Source organism: Pistacia vera, unplaced genomic scaffold, assembly GCF_008641045.1.
Source record: "Pistacia vera cultivar Batoury unplaced genomic scaffold, PisVer_v2 Contig122, whole genome shotgun sequence".
NCBI lineage: Eukaryota > Viridiplantae > Streptophyta > Magnoliopsida > Sapindales > Anacardiaceae > Pistacia > Pistacia vera.
Genome location: NW_022195271.1, coordinates 763915 through 785442, shown reverse-complemented (window position 1 = coordinate 785442; position 21528 = coordinate 763915). Strand labels below are relative to the sequence as shown.

The 21528-nt window shown below is 42.9% G+C and overlaps 2 pseudogenes; both read left to right on the top strand.

Annotated features, from left to right (window-relative positions):
* Positions 1 to 1367: 1367 nt before the first annotated feature.
* On the top strand, positions 1368 to 2789 carry LOC116114891 (annotated as a pseudogene).
* An 11003-nt stretch (positions 2790 to 13792) lies between these two features.
* Positions 13793 to 15214, top strand: LOC116114881 (annotated as a pseudogene).
* The last annotated feature ends 6314 nt before the right edge of the window (positions 15215 to 21528 follow it).

Here is a 21528-nt window from a genome sequence, read left to right as displayed (position 1 = left end):
GCATAAGACTTTTTAAGCTCATAGCGCGGTTTCTTTCCTTTTCGTTGATCGTCTATAGCCCATCTGCGATCAACTCTCTTATTTTCCTCCCAACTAGGCGCACTACCTGAAGCTCTGGGGTTGCAGCGGTGGAGCGCCGCCACAGAATTTTCAATATGGAGGTACTTCTCCTCAAGGTTATAGAAGCGGGTGAGGGAAACATCATCCTCAGCCTGTAGCTCTTTCCATAGGTCGGCCTGCGGGCAAACTCTCGCTATGATGAGAGTCCAAACAGACTCTTTGGGAGTGTGAGCTACCTTATTAAGCTCTCTGTGGAATCGATTGATGTATGATTGGAGGGATTCATCCATTTCTTGCCTTATATTGCTGAGGTAGCTCAAAGGCATTGAAAACTTTTGGTTTGCTTGGAAGTGCCTTAGGAACGTCGTGCTCATCTCAGGCCACGAGCTGATCGATCCCGCTGGGAGCGACTTAAACCACCTTTGGCATGAGAGATTAGAGTTACTGCCAAACAACGACACTTTGCCAAATCTGAAACCTGGTGAAGCTCCATCAGGTCGTTGAATTCGTACAAGTGATCCCGCGGATCAGAATTTCCATCGAATGCCTGCATGTCAGGCATTCTAAATCTTGATGGAAGTGGGGTGGCTAACACTGGTGGAGAAAAGGGAGACGCTGATGTGACCTGCCCTTGCTTATTTTGCTGAGCTCTTAGCTGGTTTAGAGCTCGCTGCAGCTCTTGAATTTGGGGTAGTGGAGCTATCTAGGGACTGCTTTCGCACATGCGAGTTCGAGCCTCACAGTTGCGATTGAGGAAAGTCCGCAGGTCAGATTCCTCTTCGCCTCGGCCATCAATTCTGGCTGCTTTTGGCACACGCTAGCTAGAGCCATGTGATGGCGATGAATTCTGAGGAGAATTTTCATGACCTCCGCGGTAGTATGAACCGCCCCACGGAGTGTGGGAACCTCCTGCACGACTACGATCAGGATTATTTCTCTGGCGGTGATAAGAATCGCCCTGCCCAACACTTTTATGGGGGTTTTCATGCGACGTGGCATGAGACAACTTAGGCTGTAACTTTTCACCGAGTCTTAATGCCACGTGTATTCTACTCTAGACATGGTTGGTGTTCGCCGGCCCTTTGGAGCTCTTAGGCCCATTTTTTGCCACTTGCTTACCCTTCATTCGACACGCTGCAGTGCTCACGGCACGGGCTATCACCCTTTGTCCCGTTTTCGTGTGACCTGCAGGCGTTTTTGGCGGTTACATCGCCTCATTTGATTTGGGTGGCACGCCCTAGTTCAAACGGTCTAACCTTTGTTTGACTGTTTGAAGAGTATTGTTGAATCTCTCCAGGTAGCTCACGATGGTAGGGTCAAGTTGTGAACCTGACAGGATATCCCAAGTGACATTTTTCAGAACCAAAGGTACCTTAGAAGAGGTGTCCTCCTGCATTTGGGGGATCCCTTCAATGCCCTGATTGGTCAGCTCAGGTTCAAGTCGGTGAGCCATTTGCTGTTGTAGGACCAGTAAGTTAGAGATTCTCCTAATGAAGGACGAATACTAAATCAGGCCCTTCTTCTAGCGCCAAACTGTTGATGCGTGATTTTGACACCAACCAAACGCACGTGTGAAATGCTAAGCTGGCCTAGAAGACACACGTGGATGAAAAAGATGAGAGTAAAAGTAATGGAGAGCAGTGTTTAAAGTGGTTCGGATGCTTAAAAAAGTAAGTCCTACATCCATTGATTTAGTATTAATAATAGTGGTCAGGTTGCGTTCAGTAGACTGACTTACAAATGATTAAACGAAAATGAATGCTATTTTTCTTAAGAGAGATTAGCTAATCCCTTAAATGAGAGAGGAGCTCTTAATTTATAGTGGGATGGTTTGAGGTTATGATTACTAAATCTGTGAGTTGATGAGATTATCCGTGTAAATCCTTTTTTAGGTAGGCCCACAGCTGCTGACTCCATGATGTATTCAGTAGGGTATGTGTACCTCCCAGTCTCCACTTATTCCCTCCTTTGTACTTCTCAATTAGCCTTCAATGCTTTCTTCTCCTTCTTCCTCAACTCTTTGGAGTTCACTTTTCTCATTATCAACTCTTTGACCCTTCTTACCATTTCCTCCATTCTCCTCATCTTTCAAACCAATGACTCAACAGAATCAAGCAACAATGATGGTCAACTGTCAAAACGACAGTATGCGATCGGGTTCATATGTACTCTAGCGGCCTCAGCCGGATATGGCCTAATTCTTTCACTTACACAGTGGTTTTTAAACAAGGTTGTGAAGAAGGAAATGTTCAAGGTGGTTCTGGATATGATAATCTATCCAGATCTGGTTGCCAGTTGTGTTATAGTTGTAGGGCTTTTTGGTAGTGGAGAATGGAAGGGTTTAAGCCGAGAAATGGAGGGGTTTAAGCCGAGAAATGGAGGGGTTTAAGCTTGGGAAGGTGTCTTATCTTATGACTTTGATATGGACTGCTGTGTGTTGGCAGGTTTTTTCTATTGGTGAAATTGGGTTGATTTTTGAAGTATCTTTAGTGTTCTCAAATGTTATAAGTACTTTGGGATTGCCTGTTGTTCCAGTTCTAGCAGTGGTGTTTTTCAAAGATAAAATGAGTGGGTTGAAGGTGGGGGCTTTGATATTGGCTGTTTTGGGGTTTGTTTCTTATGTGTATCAGCATTATTTAGATGACTGTAAGTCCAAAATTGACAGTAGAAATGCAAATGATGCTGCGAAAGCTTCCACTGTTGAGAGAAATAATGTTAGTGAAGAATGAGAACAAGGAATCAACTTGTAAACAGATACCCTTAACCTAATATTCTAGAAAACTTATCACTTGTTTACTCTACTCCATTCCATTGTATGAAATATTAGAAAATTAAATGAATATGTTTTTTTTTTGGGTAATTTGGGTGTCTGTGTTAGTTTGCGTGTATCTCAATGAGTCTCCCAAAAAGTTAATGATTGGATAAACTTCCAGTGGTCACCTCTATTAACAACCGAGGGGAATCAAACTCAAGACCTTTTAAATAATACACCTAAAAGTCCCATTGCATCACCTAACCACCTAAGGATGGTTAAGTTAAATGAATATTTATCTACCTGTTTATCAAAATCTAATCCTATTAGTCAAAAGCACATTTTGTTTTGCCAAATTATTGATATTTATTTGCAAGTGTAGGAATTAGAATACATGCTCCAAGAGTGATTCAACATCTGAAAAATCTATGGATTGGTCTCTACTTCATGTCTCGATCAAACTCAGTTAATAATATATCTTCATGTCAAATTTGAACATTCAACTGAGCCCCGGATACCCTTTAATTTGGTATATCTTCTTCTGTTAATATTTAATTATTTGGTATTAAATTCTTACATTTCTTTATGGAAGCCAATGGTTTCATAATAATTGTGAAAAATTAATGGGCAAAATCATATCACCTTTTTTGATAGACTTTAATCAAACTCGAATTAGAAACGTGATTTGCCCCCTTCTTATGGCTTCGATCAAGCCCCAATTAGAAACACTTATGGTGGCCATTGTTTTTGACGTTTATATTGAGTATAGACAAGAAGATATCCTAACTAAACGGGGCAGCTATTTGCTAAGTTCAATGATATCAGTTATCTCTGGGTGGTCGAGTGGTTTGATAGGAATTCTAGGGTGTATTACTCGAGAGATCATGAGTTTGAATTCCTTTTTAGTTGTTAATAAGGGTAACCATTGAAATTCTTATCCAACTTACAGTTTTAGGTCCTGGTGGACATACATACATAGATACATAGATACATACATATAATGACAAATTAATTTCATCTAGATATAATTAATCTCTCTGTCCGTCACTCTGTCTCCTTCTAGCTTTACAGCTCGGAAGTTCTTCAAAAATATATACTTCTGTTGATGTGTGATTTTGACACCAATCAAACGCATGTGTGAAATGTTGAGCTGGCCTAGAAGATACACGTGGATGAAATATATGAGAGTAAAAGTAATGGAAAACAATGTTTAAAGTGGTTCGGATGCTTAAGGAATCAAGTCCTATGTCCACTGATTTAGTATTAATAATAGTAGTCAGGTTGCGTTCAGCGGACTGACTTACAAATGATTAAACAAAAATGAATGCTATTTTTCTTAAGAGAGATTAGCTAATCCCTTAAATGAGAGAGGAGCTCTCAATTTATAGTGGGATGGTTTGAGGTTATGATTACTAAATCTGTGAGTTGGTGAGATTATCCGTGCAAATCATTCTTTATGTCCCATTGCCCACCTTTCAGAGTGATTTATGCGATTGGTGCAGGGATTAGAAACGTGGAATCGTTATAGCTCCTGGTTGGTCTGACGTGCACCCACTGCCCTGACAGGAGCATGCCGTCCCTGCCATTATATGACGTCGCTGTTTTTGACTGGCTACGGGCCTACCTAAGTTCTGACTTTTTGTGCTGACTGGGTCTTGCGTTAGCCCTACTTTTCTAGGCATAACAGAAGTCCCCTAGTTTTTAAGGTTTGAGGATCGAACCTTGGAAACTATAATTCATGCCATGACAAGACGCCCTCAAGGAAATTCTGGTGATTCTGACCTATTTGAAGAGAGGTCGAGACTGCGCTTTTGTACGCGCGACCTGATAGTCTGTTTAAGGGTGAATGACCTAATCTTAGACCGTACCAGTGCTTCGATTTCGATGTTCCGAAGTTCGCGACCTGATTATAGTTGGAATTCTCATATGGACAATGAGATTGGGTTGTTTCCGAACTGGGCACTTGTCGACAATCACGTTGCTTCGCGACCAATAGTTTAGAGTCGAAGAGTCACGTTACTTTGTGGCTAGCCAGATAAAGAGTCTTCTACGTAACGATCTCTTCAGGTGCCACCTGTTGCATTTTTGTAATGGGTGTATTTAATAAAACTCCTTCTGTTCTGACAGACGTGTCTCGTGCATAATAAATGCCAGCCATGCGCATTAAATGCGTGACATGCTGAAATGACATCCCTTATCAGAGCATTAAATGCAAATTGGGGCGCATTTAATTCGGAGGGAGAACGTGCCATCGTTTGGGGTTTTCAATGGAGAAGGGCGACGATTTGGTTTTCCTGAAACGTGACAGTCACACTTCCTCATGGATCTGCGACACATGGTTGCGATCAACGGTGAGATACATTTTTTTGGGAAAACCAAGCGCTATTTCTTTTGCTATAAAACCCAAGTTCATTTCAAGCAATGTCACCATATTCATCTTCTCAGAGAGAGCAAGAGACTTTCGCAAACTTGGGTTCTTTGCCTTCCAAACCTGCACGTACCTATTATTCAAAGCAGAAGGATTCGTTTTCATATTCTAAGGTAAGGATCATTTTCTGTTTTTACTCTTTATTCCTAGTAGTTGATGAATGATATCAGTCTTCTGGTGGTTGATCGGAGACGAGATGTTTTTGCTAGGTTCGAGCCATGAATGGCAGCTCGAAACATTTGGTTAGGGTTTTTCTGGGATTTAGGAGGGGAAGTGTTTGTTTCCCTCCACGTCATCATACGAAAGCGTACGAGGGTTAAATGACCCCTTGCTTGTCGCTTTTGCAGACTATAGTAAAATGGACCCCTCAACAACTAGATCCGAGGAAGGGACTAGTTTGTCTACGCAGGATATGGATATTCCTGGGAGTCCCGTTCGAGAGGTCTAATCGGTGCTTACTAGGGATGGCTCGAAAGGGTAATAGAACAATACGGTATCAGCGTGGATGTTTTTCATGATGGGATGCGCACAGCTCGGTATCCGCCACGTGGGTTAGCCGCGATCTCTGAGGAAATCTTCAAGGGTGGCGGGTTGATCCCTTTCCACCCTTTTGTCAGGTCGGTCCTGGATCATTTCGGGATCGTACCGATGCAACTCACGCTGAATGCGGACATGATTGCCATTGCCATGTACATTGCGTGTCGTGAGAACAGGTTAGGCGAGCTCACTGCGGTAGAGCTCGGTTGCTCATATATTCTTAAAAAGAGCAAGGACAGGGATTCCTACTACTTGTCCAGGTGACCCACTATAGCAGTGGGGATACACAGTTGCCCTAGCAATGCAGGGGCCTACGAGACAAAATTTTTCTTCTTTTGTTACGACGGCCTTTGCCGCTTCTAAGAGCCGAGTATGTTCTTTTCCCTTAACAAATTTATTGACTGTTTGTCTTTTGCTAACGAACTGTTTATTTTTTTGGTAGTTAACAAAACGACCAGCTTAGACCTGCTCGTGGACCCGGATAGAATAAAAAATTTCAGTTTCCTGCCCGCAGCTAGTCGCGACGCTAGGCTACTCGTGACGACCGCGAATCTATGGAGATACGGTTTCTTCAACGTAGACGCAACCATAGAGCCCCCAACAAGTAAGCTGCGATAACCAAGTCTCGATTGTGCAACAAACTATTTTTACTAATGACATTCTTATGCAGTAAACATGCCTCTGAAGGTCCCGAGGTTGCCACGAGGAAGGCAGTTTACCTTCCCTCGGGTGAGGACTGCTAGGATGACTGAAGCTGCTCCTAGTGGTCCCCAAGTTGAATGGGTAACATCGGGGGCTTCAGCGCATCCTGTCGAGACTTCCCAACCTTTGGTGGGTGCCCCGGTCCAACCTACGGGCGCTTCCCAGCCTTCGGTTGCTCGCCCGAAGCAAAATACAACGGCCCAGCGACCCAGGAAGAGGAGACAGATTTAGACCGAAGAGTCAGAGTCCAAACCGGATGATCTGGGTGTTCAACCCAGAGGGTCGTAACTAGGCATTCCTATTGTTTCGGGAGCATCTTGAGCAAGGCAAAGCGAGGTTGCAGGAACTGGAAAGAGGTCGGGTAAGGAACCGACGGGCGATACCCACTCTAGGGGCACCGACAAGGACACTCCAGTGTTGGACTCGATGGGACAACTGCCAGATCATTTGTAGCCGACAGTCTTCACCTTGTTGGAGTGCGAACTCGCGGAAGTATTCGAAGAGTTCGTGGGTTCCAACCATGTGGACTTGATGTCCACATCAATCCAGCACATAAGCAAGGTAAAACGAGCTGTCCTCAGGGAGGACTTTGCCTTTTCATCTTTGGTAGCGAACTGACTTATTGTTCTTGTTCGCAGGCTCTACTCTCCATGCAACTATCCTTGCAAAAGGTCCGGCTTGAAGCTGTTGCAGGAGAGGTCACGCTGAAGGAAGAGAATGCGCGGCTCAAGCGGGACCTGGAAGCTGCTAAAGCAGAAAATGACCTATCTATCGAGTCAGCGAACCGGTACCTGAGTGAAAGGAATGCGGCTCTTCGCACAGTGGATTTTCAAAAGGATGAGCTCGAGAGAAATATGGAGGAGATGAACGAGTTCCAGAGGACGGTGGCTAGACTCACCAGGGAAGCTGGCGAGAAAGACAAGGAGCTAGCAACGGCCACCCAATGGGCCTTACAAGCAAAGCGGGGAAGGAGCGAGCTGTGGGAGGCCTCCAAGAAGCAAAGGCAGGCACTCGAGGTTGAACTCCATACCAATCAGGGAAGGGTCGCCTCTCTGACCAAAGAGATGCAGCGACAAGAGATGGAGATTGAGAGTAAGGCCGCCGAATGGGCAATCCAGTCCATCTTTGCTATGAGGCCGAGGAATCCTATGATGGACATATCCGACCTTCCGCCAGATTACCAGGACATCCTTGATAGTATGGCCCAACTTGAAGAACAGGATGTAGCGGTGGCTGCCCGAGGTTCTAGTCTAGGGGAGACTTCGGTACATGTCCCAGAGGAGCCCGCGTCCGATCAGGCGATCAACGACCAGCTTGGGGCGATAAGATCGAGCTTGCGGGAATTGGGGGCGAAGGACATTGATCTCCTTTTGTTGTCTTTCCTTTCCTCCCTTTTTCCTTTTTTGTAAATAAAGACTTCGCTTTCTGAATTTACAGTTTTCGTATCGCATTTACATAAGGTTGCATACTAAATGTTTAGTTACATTCGAAACAAGTTTATGCGAACAAAGTTATACATTTCATGTGAACAGACTCATACATGTAAAATGTGATTACAAAAGAACTGAATTACACTTAGTAATTACAAAGATTACGAAGGCCAAAATCTTTATAAGGAAAAATTGAGTTCGAGATTACTGATAATATGGTCCAAGATGCTTAGCATTCCAAGCTTGCGGTATTATGGAACCATTCAGCCTTTTGAGATGGTAAGTCCCTGATCTTACTACTTTGGCGATGCGGTATAGGCCTTCCTAGTTTGGTCCCAAAACTCCCGCGCTTGGTTCTCTAGCACCGAGAAGAACTTCCTTCAAAACGAGGTCGCCAACCTGGAAGTCTCTTCCTTTGACCTTAGAGTCAAAGAACCTCTCTGCGTGTTGCTGATAGGCTGCTATTCTTAGCAGGGCCTTGCTGCAGTGTTCTTCAACTAGGTCCAGATTTGCGCGCATAAGTGCTTCATTGTCAGCTTCGTTGTATAGGTCCCTCCGAAGTAAACCAGTTCCTACCTCCATAGGGATCATCGTTTCGCAGCCATATGCTAGTGAAAAAGGGGTTTCTGAGATAGAGGTTCTCCGAGTTGTCCTGTATGCCCATAGGACTTCAGGGAGGTTGTCGGCCTAATTCCCCTTGGCTGCGCCAAGCTTGGCTTTAAGAGTATGCTTGATGGTCTTGTTGACAGCTTCAACTTGACCGTTCGCTTGCGGTCTTATGACTGAAGCTAATTTTTTATGGATACCCAGTTCGTCGCAAAACTGTTTGAACTCCTCGTTGTCGAACTGTTTACCATTGTCTGAAATGAGGGTATGAGGAATCCCGTAACGGCACACGATGTTCTTGAAGATGAAGTCCTTGAGCTTTCTGGTTGTGATTGCGGCTAACAGTTTTGCTTTGACCCATTTGGTGAAATAGTCTACCGCGACCACAGCATACCTGACTTCCCCTTTACCAATCGGCATAGGCCCAATGAGATCGATTCCCCACATGGAGAATGGATAGGGGCTGATCATGGTTATCAGCTGGTGGGAAGGAGCTCGCGGTATGTTTGTGAACTGTTGACACTTATTACACCTTTTGGCGAAGTTGGTGGTGTCTTCTTGGATTAGGGGCCAGTAGTACCCTCGACAAACAACTTTATTAGCAAGAGATCGTGTGGCGGTGTGATTACCGCAGATCCCCTTATGTATCTCCCTCATGATGTAATCTGCTTCTTCGTTGTTTACACATCGGAGGAGAGGAGCGCTAAACTCTCGCCTGTACAACTGGTCTCTGATGAGGGTCTAACGAGCAGATCTTATTCACAGAGTCCTTGCCTCGACCTTGTCGTTAGGTAAGGTCCCATCTCTGAGGTACTGAATGATGGAGGTCATCTAGGAGTTTGATTCTGCTACATTCACAGCCTGTTCGGTCGAGCTGATACTGGGGCTCTCAATGAACTGAAGAGGAACGCTCTCTGGTGCACCTGAGTCCAATGACGAGGCTATTCTTGCCAAAGCATCCGCCACAGAGTTGCTATCTATAGGAATCTATGTGATCGTAAAGTGCTTGAACGGCTCGAGCGCGGCCTTAGCCTTCTTCAGATAGCTGATCATGTTTTCTTCCTTGGCTTGGTGTTCTCCCTAAATCTGGTTAATGACCAGCTTGGAGTTGCTGTGGATACTGATCGTGGTTACACCCATTTCCTTGGCCAACCGCAGTCCAGCGAGCATAATTTCATACTCGGCCTCATTATTGGTTGCCTTAAAACCGAATCGGAGAATACTGTGAATGCTAGCCCCTTCAAGACTCAAAAGGAGAAGACTTGCCCCGACCCTTTTTATGTTCAATGATCCATCGACGTAAAGGCTCTAGGTCAATAGATTTTGAGCAGTTTCCTGAATGACTTCGTTGGGCTGTTGCTCCGACTTGTGCACCAGATGATATGAGAATTCTGATATGAAGTCAGCACCAACCTGCCCTTTGATAGTTGGTTTTGGTCTGTACTTCAGATCGAACTGACTTAATTTCATGGCCCATTTGAGCAGTTTACCCGATGCCTCCGGCTTTTGGAGGACCTGCCTGAGCAGGTAATTAGTCATTACATGGATTATATGGGCGTGGAAGTAAGGTTGTAACTTCCTGGATGCGATCAGTAGGGCATAAGCTAATCGTTCCATTTCTGGATACCGCATCTCGGCATCTAATAGACACTTGCTCACATAATACACTGGCCATTGGACCCTATCCTCTTCCCGAATTAAGGCTGCACTGACTGCGAACTGAGAGATGGACAGATATAAGATGAGAATCTTTTGCGGGAGAGGTTTGGACAGAAGGGGTGGCTTCTCGAGGTGTTCTTTAATACTCTGGAATGCCTGTTCACACTCGGGAGTCCACTCAAACTTTTTATTGACCCTTAGAACATTGAAGAATGGTAGGCAACGATCTGTTGCCCTCGATATGAAGCAACTGAGTGCCACTATCCGCCCATTGAGGCTCATGACCTGCTTTTTGTTGGTCGGGCTTTTCATATCGAGGAGAGCCTGGATTTTCTCAGGGTTGATCTCTATTCTCATTGGTCAACCATGTATCCCAGAAATTTTCCCGAGGATACTCTGAATGAGCACTTGAGGGGGTTCAGCTTCATTCTGTATTGTTGGAGGATATCAAACATCTCAGCGAGATGCGCTATGTGATCTGAAGCAACATGCGACTTGACCAGCATGTCATCTACATAGACCTCTATCGATTTTCTGATCTGCTCAGAGAACATCTAGTTAACCAGCTGCTGGTAAGTTGTGCCAGCGTTCTTGAGGCCGAAGGCCATAACCTTGTAGCAGTACAGCCCCCGATTTGTAACAAAGGATGTATGTTCTTCATCCAATGTGTACATCAAAATTTGATTGTATCTCAAGTATGTGTCCATAAAACTCAGCAGCTCATGCCCTGAGGTGGCATCCGCCAGCTGGTCGATCCTGGGAAGGGGAAAACTATCTTTTGGGCATGCCTTGTTGAGGTTAGTGAAGTCGACGCAGGTCCGCCATTTATCGTTGGGCTTCTTTACCAGAACTGGTTTGGCAACCCAAGTCGGATAAAACGCTTCTCAGATGGATCCATTTCAAAGGAGGTTATCTACCTCAAGTTTTAAGGCAGCATATCGCTCCGGATCTATCGCTTTCCGCTTTTGGTGAACCGGCTTGGCTTCACTGTCAATGTTCAATGCATGGCAAATAATATCTGGGCTAATCCCGACCATATCTGCATGTGACCATGTGAATATATCGATATTCTTCCTGAGGAAGCTGGCAGTTCGGTGGCGAGCAGGGGGTTGAGATTGCTCCCAATCCTTAACACTCTGCTCGGCTCGCTCTGATCTACCGATAATTCAGACACATCCTCAATCGGCCCACTGGAAGGGCATTCTTGAATACGAGGATCCATATTATCCTCGGTTGGGCTAGGCTGTGGCTCAATCCGGTTGATCGCCATTGCTTATCGGGGAATGTCGCGCGAGATGCCTTTCCCTTTGCACGCCATCTGCACGGCTTTCACATAACAGTCGCGAGATGAGCGCTGAGATGCGCTGACTTCCCCTATCCTCGTCGGGGTGGGGAACTTCATCTTCAGATGGTATATCGAAGTGACTGCCTTGAAGTTTCTCAGCAGAGGTCGCCCTATGATACCATTAAAAACGGATGGCAATCCACTAGCAAGGATTCAGTTTCCTTGGTCACCTCGTCAAAGTCACCCAGCGTGACTGGAAGTAAGATCGTTCCTTTGGGGATTAGGTGGTCCCCTGTAAAACCATATAAGGGGATCGAGACGAGCTTCAGGTCAGCCTCGTCCAAGTTCATTCTTTCGAAAGCTGTCTAGAACAGGATGTTTACAGCACTTCCGTTATCCACCAAAATTCTGTGGACGTTATGGCACCCTATTAGGGACGAGATCACAAGAGTGTCATCATGGGGATGATGTAATCAAACTGTATCTTTTTCGGAGAAGGTAATTTCCTCTTCCTTGCGAACCTTTTGTGGTCGCAGCGTTATGCTCATCACACTGATAGGATCATAATGGGCTGTGCCAACATACCTTTCCTGGGCACCTCGCGAGTTCCCCGCGAGGTGCGGTCCTCCAAAGATCAAATTGACGCTGCATATATCACGTTTCTTCTTTCCTGGTTCCCCTTGATTTTTCTCTTATGTGGGAGTGGAGTCATCAATATATTCCTTGAAATGCCCCTGCTTGATGAGGTTTTCGATTGCCTGTTTGAGAGCTCGACACCCATCGGTGTGATGCCCATTATCCCGATGAAAGTGATAGTATTTTTTGCTATGTTTGGCTGATGGGGGATTTTTCATGGGCTCAGGCTCTCCGAGTAGACTGGCTTCTTTCGACTTGTCAAGAATAGCGGATACAAAGGCATTCAAAGGCGTATACTGATTTCTATCGCGGTCGCGATGAGGAACGGGAGCATAAGACTTTTTAAGCTCATAGCGCGGTTTCTTTCCTTTTCGTTGATCGTCTATAGCCCATCTGCGATCAACTCTCTTATTTTCCTCCCAACTAGGCGCACTACCTGAAGCTCTGGGGTTGCAGCGGTGGAGCGCCGCCACAGAATTTTCAATATGGAGGTACTTCTCCTCAAGGTTATAGAAGCGGGTGAGGGAAACATCATCCTCAGCCTGTAGCTCTTTCCATAGGTCGGCCTGCGGGCAAACTCTCGCTATGATGAGAGTCCAAACAGACTCTTTGGGAGTGTGAGCTACCTTATTAAGCTCTCTGTGGAATCGATTGATGTATGATTGGAGGGATTCATCCATTTCTTGCCTTATATTGCTGAGGTAGCTCAAAGGCATTGAAAACTTTTGGTTTGCTTGGAAGTGCCTTAGGAACGTCGTGCTCATCTCAGGCCACGAGCTGATCGATCCCGCTGGGAGCGACTTAAACCACCTTTGGCATGAGAGATTAGAGTTACTGCCAAACAACGACACTTTGCCAAATCTGAAACCTGGTGAAGCTCCATCAGGTCGTTGAATTCGTACAAGTGATCCCGCGGATCAGAATTTCCATCGAATGCCTGCATGTCAGGCATTCTAAATCTTGATGGAAGTGGGGTGGCTAACACTGGTGGAGAAAAGGGAGACGCTGATGTGACCTGCCCTTGCTTATTTTGCTGAGCTCTTAGCTGGTTTAGAGCTCGCTGCAGCTCTTGAATTTGGGGTAGTGGAGCTATCTAGGGACTGCTTTCGCACATGCGAGTTCGAGCCTCACAGTTGCGATTGAGGAAAGTCCGCAGGTCAGATTCCTCTTCGCCTCGGCCATCAATTCTGGCTGCTTTTGGCACACGCTAGCTAGAGCCATGTGATGGCGATGAATTCTGAGGAGAATTTTCATGACCTCCGCGGTAGTATGAACCGCCCCACGGAGTGTGGGAACCTCCTGCACGACTACGATCAGGATTATTTCTCTGGCGGTGATAAGAATCGCCCTGCCCAACACTTTTATGGGGGTTTTCATGCGACGTGGCATGAGACAACTTAGGCTGTAACTTTTCACCGAGTCTTAATGCCACGTGTATTCTACTCTAGACATGGTTGGTGTTCGCCGGCCCTTTGGAGCTCTTAGGCCCATTTTTTGCCACTTGCTTACCCTTCATTCGACACGCTGCAGTGCTCACGGCACGGGCTATCACCCTTTGTCCCGTTTTCGTGTGACCTGCAGGCGTTTTTGGCGGTTACATCGCCTCATTTGATTTGGGTGGCACGCCCTAGTTCAAACGGTCTAACCTTTGTTTGACTGTTTGAAGAGTATTGTTGAATCTCTCCAGGTAGCTCACGATGGTAGGGTCAAGTTGTGAACCTGACAGGATATCCCAAGTGACATTTTTCAGAACCAAAGGTACCTTAGAAGAGGTGTCCTCCTGCATTTGGGGGATCCCTTCAATGCCCTGATTGGTCAGCTCAGGTTCAAGTCGGTGAGCCATTTGCTGTTGTAGGACCAGTAAGTTAGAGATTCTCCTAATGAAGGACGAATACTAAATCAGGCCCTTCTTCTAGCGCCAAACTGTTGATGCGTGATTTTGACACCAACCAAACGCACGTGTGAAATGCTAAGCTGGCCTAGAAGACACACGTGGATGAAAAAGATGAGAGTAAAAGTAATGGAGAGCAGTGTTTAAAGTGGTTCGGATGCTTAAAAAAGTAAGTCCTACATCCATTGATTTAGTATTAATAATAGTGGTCAGGTTGCGTTCAGTAGACTGACTTACAAATGATTAAACGAAAATGAATGCTATTTTTCTTAAGAGAGATTAGCTAATCCCTTAAATGAGAGAGGAGCTCTTAATTTATAGTGGGATGGTTTGAGGTTATGATTACTAAATCTGTGAGTTGATGAGATTATCCGTGTAAATCCTTTTTTAGGTAGGCCCACAGCTGCTGACTCCATGATGTATTCAGTAGGGTATGTGTACCTCCCAGTCTCCACTTATTCCCTCCTTTGTACTTCTCAATTAGCCTTCAATGCTTTCTTCTCCTTCTTCCTCAACTCTTTGGAGTTCACTTTTCTCATTATCAACTCTTTGACCCTTCTTACCATTTCCTCCATTCTCCTCATCTTTCAAACCAATGACTCAACAGAATCAAGCAACAATGATGGTCAACTGTCAAAACGACAGTATGCGATCGGGTTCATATGTACTCTAGCGGCCTCAGCCGGATATGGCCTAATTCTTTCACTTACACAGTGGTTTTTAAACAAGGTTGTGAAGAAGGAAATGTTCAAGGTGGTTCTGGATATGATAATCTATCCAGATCTGGTTGCCAGTTGTGTTATAGTTGTAGGGCTTTTTGGTAGTGGAGAATGGAAGGGTTTAAGCCGAGAAATGGAGGGGTTTAAGCCGAGAAATGGAGGGGTTTAAGCTTGGGAAGGTGTCTTATCTTATGACTTTGATATGGACTGCTGTGTGTTGGCAGGTTTTTTCTATTGGTGAAATTGGGTTGATTTTTGAAGTATCTTTAGTGTTCTCAAATGTTATAAGTACTTTGGGATTGCCTGTTGTTCCAGTTCTAGCAGTGGTGTTTTTCAAAGATAAAATGAGTGGGCTGAAGGTGGGGGCTTTGATATTGGCTGTTTTGGGGTTTGTTTCTTATGTGTATCAGCATTATTTAGATGACTGTAAGTCCAAAATTGACAGTAGAAATGCAAATGATGCTGCGAAAGCTTCCAATGTTGAGAGAAATAATGTTAGTGAAGAATGAGAACAAGGAATCAACTTGTAAACAGATACCCTTAACCTAATATTCTAGAAAACTTATCACTTGTTTACTCTACTCCATTCCATTGTATGAAATATTAGAAAATTAAATGAATATGTTTTTTTTTTGGGTAATTTGGGTGTCTGTGTTAGTTTGCGTGTATCTCAATGAGTCTCCCAAAAAGTTAATGATTGGATAAACTTCCAGTGGTCACCTCTATTAACAACCGAGGGGAATCAAACTCAAGACCTTTTAAATAATACACCTAAAAGTCCCATTGCATCACCTAACCACCTAAGGATGGTTAAGTTAAATGAATATTTATCTACCTGTTTATCAAAATCTAATCCTATTAGTCAAAAGCACATTTTGTTTTGCCAAATTATTGATATTTATTTGCAAGTGTAGGAATTAGAATACATGCTCCAAGAGTGATTCAACATCTGAAAAATCTATGGATTGGTCTCTACTTCATGTCTCGATCAAACTCAGTTAATAATATATCTTCATGTCAAATTTGAACATTCAACTGAGCCCCGGATACCCTTTAATTTGGTATATCTTCTTCTGTTAATATTTAATTATTTGGTATTAAATTCTTACATTTCTTTATGGAAGCCAATGGTTTCATAATAATTGTGAAAAATTAATGGGCAAAATCATATCACCTTTTTTGATAGACTTTAATCAAACTCGAATTAGAAACGTGATTTGCCCCCTTCTTATGGCTTCGATCAAGCCCCAATTAGAAACACTTATGGTGGCCATTGTTTTTGACGTTTATATTGAGTATAGACAAGAAGATATCCTAACTAAACGGGGCAGCTATTTGCTAAGTTCAATGATATCAGTTATCTCTGGGTGGTCGAGTGGTTTGATAGGAATTCTAGGGTGTATTACTCGAGAGATCATGAGTTTGAATTCCTTTTTAGTTGTTAATAAGGGTAACCATTGAAATTCTTATCCAACTTACAGTTTTAGGTCCTGGTGGACATACATACATAGATACATAGATACATACATATAATGACAAATTAATTTCATCTAGATATAATTAATCTCTCTGTCTGTCACTCTGTCTCCTTCTAGCTTTACAGCTCGGAAGTTCTTCAAAAATATATACTTCATTGACATGGAAGAAGCTCAAGAAGTGCAGTCACATCATGGGTACGTTTATAATATATAATATATTATATATATAATATATAACATTCCAATTTCCAAGTTCATGAACAATCCATTTTTGTTGGTTTGGTTATAGATATGGCAGCGAAGAGAAATGTGATATTGGTAGTATTACTAAAAGGTGAACTCCATACCATAGTTTTAGGAATATTGTCTTATTTGTTACTTCACGTTGAGTTCGTGATTTCTATTTAGATCGTCCAAATTTAAGTTGGAAAGGATTACACTTCTCTTGTAAGTTTTAACAAGTGCAATTTTTTCTTTGATAACTGAGGTGTCTGGGCCAGTTTATGTGTATCTCAACTAATCTCTGGAACCCATTGAACACTCTACAAGCTTAAAAAACCAGGTAAGTCACAATGTTATTGTGATAGGTGACCCCAAGGTTTGAACCCAAAACTTAAAGAAAGAACAAACCTCCTTGATCGCCAGACTAATCGCTTGGGGTTCGTAACTATTCCAATTTGCTATCCTAAAATCTACTACTAATAGAACCAGTGTTACTTACAGAAAATTAATGAAATACGCCTATATATGTGAGATCAGAATGAACGAGGTGAAAGTATTTTTTGAAATACGCCTATATATGATGTAGAGAAAGTCCTTCGCATATAGTGTATAATATATATTATATATATATATATATATATATATATAATATATATATATATATATATTACCTGAGTTTGTTTGCAATGAGGAGGCTAAAGAACCAAAGCAGCTGAGAATACAATATGACCAACGATCATTGCCTCAACACCATAAGTTACAAATGGTGGTGACAATAGCTCTCTATCTTCATTGTCCTCGTTGGCCAGACAGTGGCTATACTTTTGGGAAGATCGTACTATGTCAAAGGAGGCAAAAGCAAATGGATTGAAACAATAATGGAAGTGCAGTTCCCGTTCTCCTTCTCTTCTACTGCGTTTCAGCTTTCAAAAATCCACCCACAAGCATTCTTCAAACACGGCCAATATCTTCCTTATGTGGCATCAGTCTATGGCTCCCTTGGCCTACTAACAGCAGCAATTATTTTCTTTTTCAATTGGGATGTATATCTTCCTGTCTCTACTGTCACTCTCATTTCAGCATCAGTTAGGCTTCAATGCTTTATTCTCATTTTTACTTAATTCACAGAAGTACTACCTTTAATCACGAACCTTGAAAAGAAGAGAAAAAATATTGCCTTTGAATAATTTTATTGAATTAGGAGAGTAGCTTATACAAAAGATATCCTACAATCATGCTAGTCTATTCTAGGGAGTCTAAGTAAAAAAGCAACTAAACAAATATATCCTACAATCATGCTAATCTATTCCAGGTAGTCTTAAGTATAAAAGGAAATTAAACAAATATACAATTAATGCAAATTTGTCAATGAATGGCCAGATATCATTGACTTCCCTTTCAACACTCCCCTTCAGTTGGAGAGTGAATGTCAAGAACTCCCAACTTGCGTATCATAGTCGAGAAAGCTTCCTTTCCCAATGGCTTGGTGAAACATCACTGCAAATTTATTTGTTGAGCAATATGTTTGGTTACAACTGAACCATTTGTATTTGTCATGAATAAAATCGCAATCCATCTCTATATGTCTGGTTCTTTCATGGAAAATGGGATTGGCAGCTTATGTAAGGCGGCTGTGTTATCACAATATAACAATGCTGGCTTCGGATGTAATATTCTCAATGTTAACAGACAGCTTTGCTGTATATTTATTTCTGTCAACGGAAGCTTTGCTATCCATTTATTTCTGTTTATTCCTTGATTTACTCATCTGAATAATGCTTAATTATTGACAGATTGTATAGAGATAAGACTAGCAGATACGTAGGTATTTCCATGTATAGAATTTTGTACAGATTATTATAGAGAGAATCACAAGGCCAGAATCGGCCATTATATAGCATTTTTAGACTTATTTTGACTGGTATCAGAGAAGGCTGAATTTTTTTTCGGGCATTTTCTTGGCATTTTCTGAGCATTTTCCTGAGTGGTGTCTGCAGCAACCTCTGTTAGTTTGTCCTGCAGTCTATTGGCTCTCGGTTCCTTTATTTTTTGGTTTTATGTTTGTCTCGGGTTCCATTTTTCAATGGATTCTGCACCAGTGTGTGTCAAGTTTACAGGCAAATTACTCTACCTGGGCTTTTCAGTTTGAAATTTTTCTTAAGGAAAAGACTTGGGGCCATATTGATGGCATGGATGTTGCACCAACATCTGACAGTGACAAATCCCAAGAGGCTGTGTCTTCCTTCTTGGGCTGTGCTTGGCTGAATCATGTCTGGCTTCTTGGTTCGGTGGAGCCATATCTATACCAACTTGCGGGCTTATTGCTCCGCTCAATCATGTAATTATTTGAAGAAGGTTTATCATCAAGATAATGATGCTCGTCGTTTTCAGTTGGAACATGCGATTGCCATGTTTCAACATGGTAGTCTTTCCATCCAAGACTAATACTCGGCATTTTGACTCTTTGGTATGAATATACTGCTTTGGTTACAGCAGATGTTCCTGTTGTGCTCTTGACTATTTAGAATCTTACACAAACCGCCAGCGTGATCAGTTTCTTATGAAACTACGCCCGGAATATGAATCAGTTGCTCCTCTCTACTGAACAGATCTCCTGTTCCCTCTCTTGATATTTGTTTTGGTGAATTACTTGCGAAGAACAAAATCTTAGTACTCAAGCTATTCTGGAGCAATCTCATGACAGTTCCAAGACGACAACTAGGCTTATACTGCTCAAGGACGTGGATACCTGTGACTTCTAAAAATCTGCAATGTTTCTGCTGCAAAGAATATGGGCATATTGCTGCCAATTGTCCTAAAAAATATGTTCTTATTGCAAGAAAAAGGGTCATATTATCAAAGAACGTGATTGCCCCAGAATCGTCAGGCCCACGCATTTCAGACTTCTGTTACTATTCCTCCAGCAGTGACTTCTGTAGCACATGACTTTTCCTCAGGTGCTTCCTTGATCTTGCACCTCCTGCAGTAACTTACTGCACCCCTGAAATGGTGCAACAGATGTCATTCAGCATTATCTGCGATGGGTAAGGTAAACCTTCTAACACATCTGGTATGTAGACTCGGGAGCTTCTAATCACATGACGAATACTCCGCAAATCTGTCTCATGTTCGGCCCTATGGGTCAACTGCCATTCAGACAGCCAATGGCAGTTCTTTGCCAATCGCTGCTGTCGAAAATGTTCTTCTACATTTACTGATGTGTTTCTTGTCCTCAGCTTCCACAAATCTTATTTCTGTTGGTAAATTAGTTGACAACAATTGTGCTGTAATTTTTTGGTGATGGTTGTGTTGTGCAGGACCAGGTAACGGGGAAGCCGATGCGAAGGGACCTAAAGTGGGGCGCTTGTTTCCAATTTTTACCGGTTCCAACATTCTCCAGTTTCTTATTAGTCTTTTGTTGTAATAATGTTCCTAATCTGAGTATGGTGTGGCATGTCGTTTAGGCCATCCCAATACTCAGATCTTATCTCATATATTGAACTCTGGCTTTCTTGGTAATAAAGAACGTTCTTCTTTATCTCTTGAATGTGATTCTTGTAAACTTGGTAAAAGCAAAACTCTTCCCTTTCCTTTGATGCTAGTAGAGCTTCTCACTGTTTGATCTTATCCATAGCGATGTTTGGGGACCCCCCGGTTAGTTCACATGAAAAATTTAAATACTATATGACTTTCATGATGATCATAGCAGATTTACTTGGGTTTATTTTCTTCGCTCTAAATCTGAGGTTTTTCGTACTTTCACGAGTTTTTAGCGTATGTTGAAAATCAATTTTTGCGAAATTTAAACGATACGCACAGATTCTGTGGTGAATATTTGTCTATTGAGTTTCAGACATTCTGGCTTCTAAAGGTATTATACATCAACGTTCATGTTCTGCTACTCCCCAACAAAATGGAGTAGTGAACGCAAAAATCGTCATCTTTTGATATGGTACGTACTCTCTGTGTAGAATCTTTGTTCTATCCATGTTCTGGGTTGAGGCTCTAAAGACTGCTACTCATTTGATTAATCGTTTACCTTCCCAAGTTTTACACATGGAGTCTCCCTATTTCCGTTGTTGCTAAGCAACTAGTTATGAAATCTTCGTATTTTGGTTGTGTATGTTTTTGTTCATTTACCTCCTCATGAGGAATAGGTTCGTCTCATATCTCTTTAGATGTGCATTCTTAGGATATAATGTGTGTCAAAAGGGATTTGTTTGCTATGATCCTACATTACATCGTACATGCATTTCTAGGAATGTTATTTTCTTTGAAAATCAACATTTCTTTCCTGTGTCACCTGTGCCCTCTTCTTCTACTGTGGTCCTCCCCTCCTTTGAGCAGCAGTTCTCAGATCTTCATCAAGTCAGTTCTCGTTTTAAACTAGGTATGGTGTACACGAGACAATCCCACCCACGGTCTCTTCCGGTGGCTCACCTGCTATCTGATCCTAACGTACACCAGAATCAGTCAGTTATAGCACCTCTAGAGCCTTTGGTACGTCGCTCTTCTCGAGTGTCCGTACCCCCGAATAGGTATGGGTTTTCTTTTGGCAATTCTATTTCAGCTCTTACTACTGCATTATCCAATTTTGATATTCCCACATGCTACTCACATGCTGTCAAGCATGACTGTTGGCGACAAGCTATGCAGGAAGAAATTGCTGCTCTAGAGACCAATCACACCTGGGACATTGAGCCTTGTCCTTCCACTATAGTTCCTCTGGGTTGCAAATGGGTTTACTCAGTCAAGGTTTGCTCTGATGGAAGTTTGGATCGTTATAAAGCTCGGCTTGTTGTCCTTGGGAACAATCAGGAATATGGTGTCAATTATGAGGAGACCTTTGCTCCTGTGGCTAAGATGACCACTGTTCGTACGATCCTAGCTCTTGCTGCTTCCAATGATTGGCCACTACATCAGATGGATGTTAAGAATGCTTTCCTTCACGGGGATCTTAAAGAGTGTATTTATATGAAGCCACCCCCAGGACTGTTTCCTTCTCCGACCTCTAATGTGTGTAAACTTCGTCGCTCTCTTTATGGTCTCAAACAAGCTCCGCGGGCCTGGTTTGATAAATTTCGAACCACTTTATTACAATTTTCCTTCCAGCAGAGCAAGTA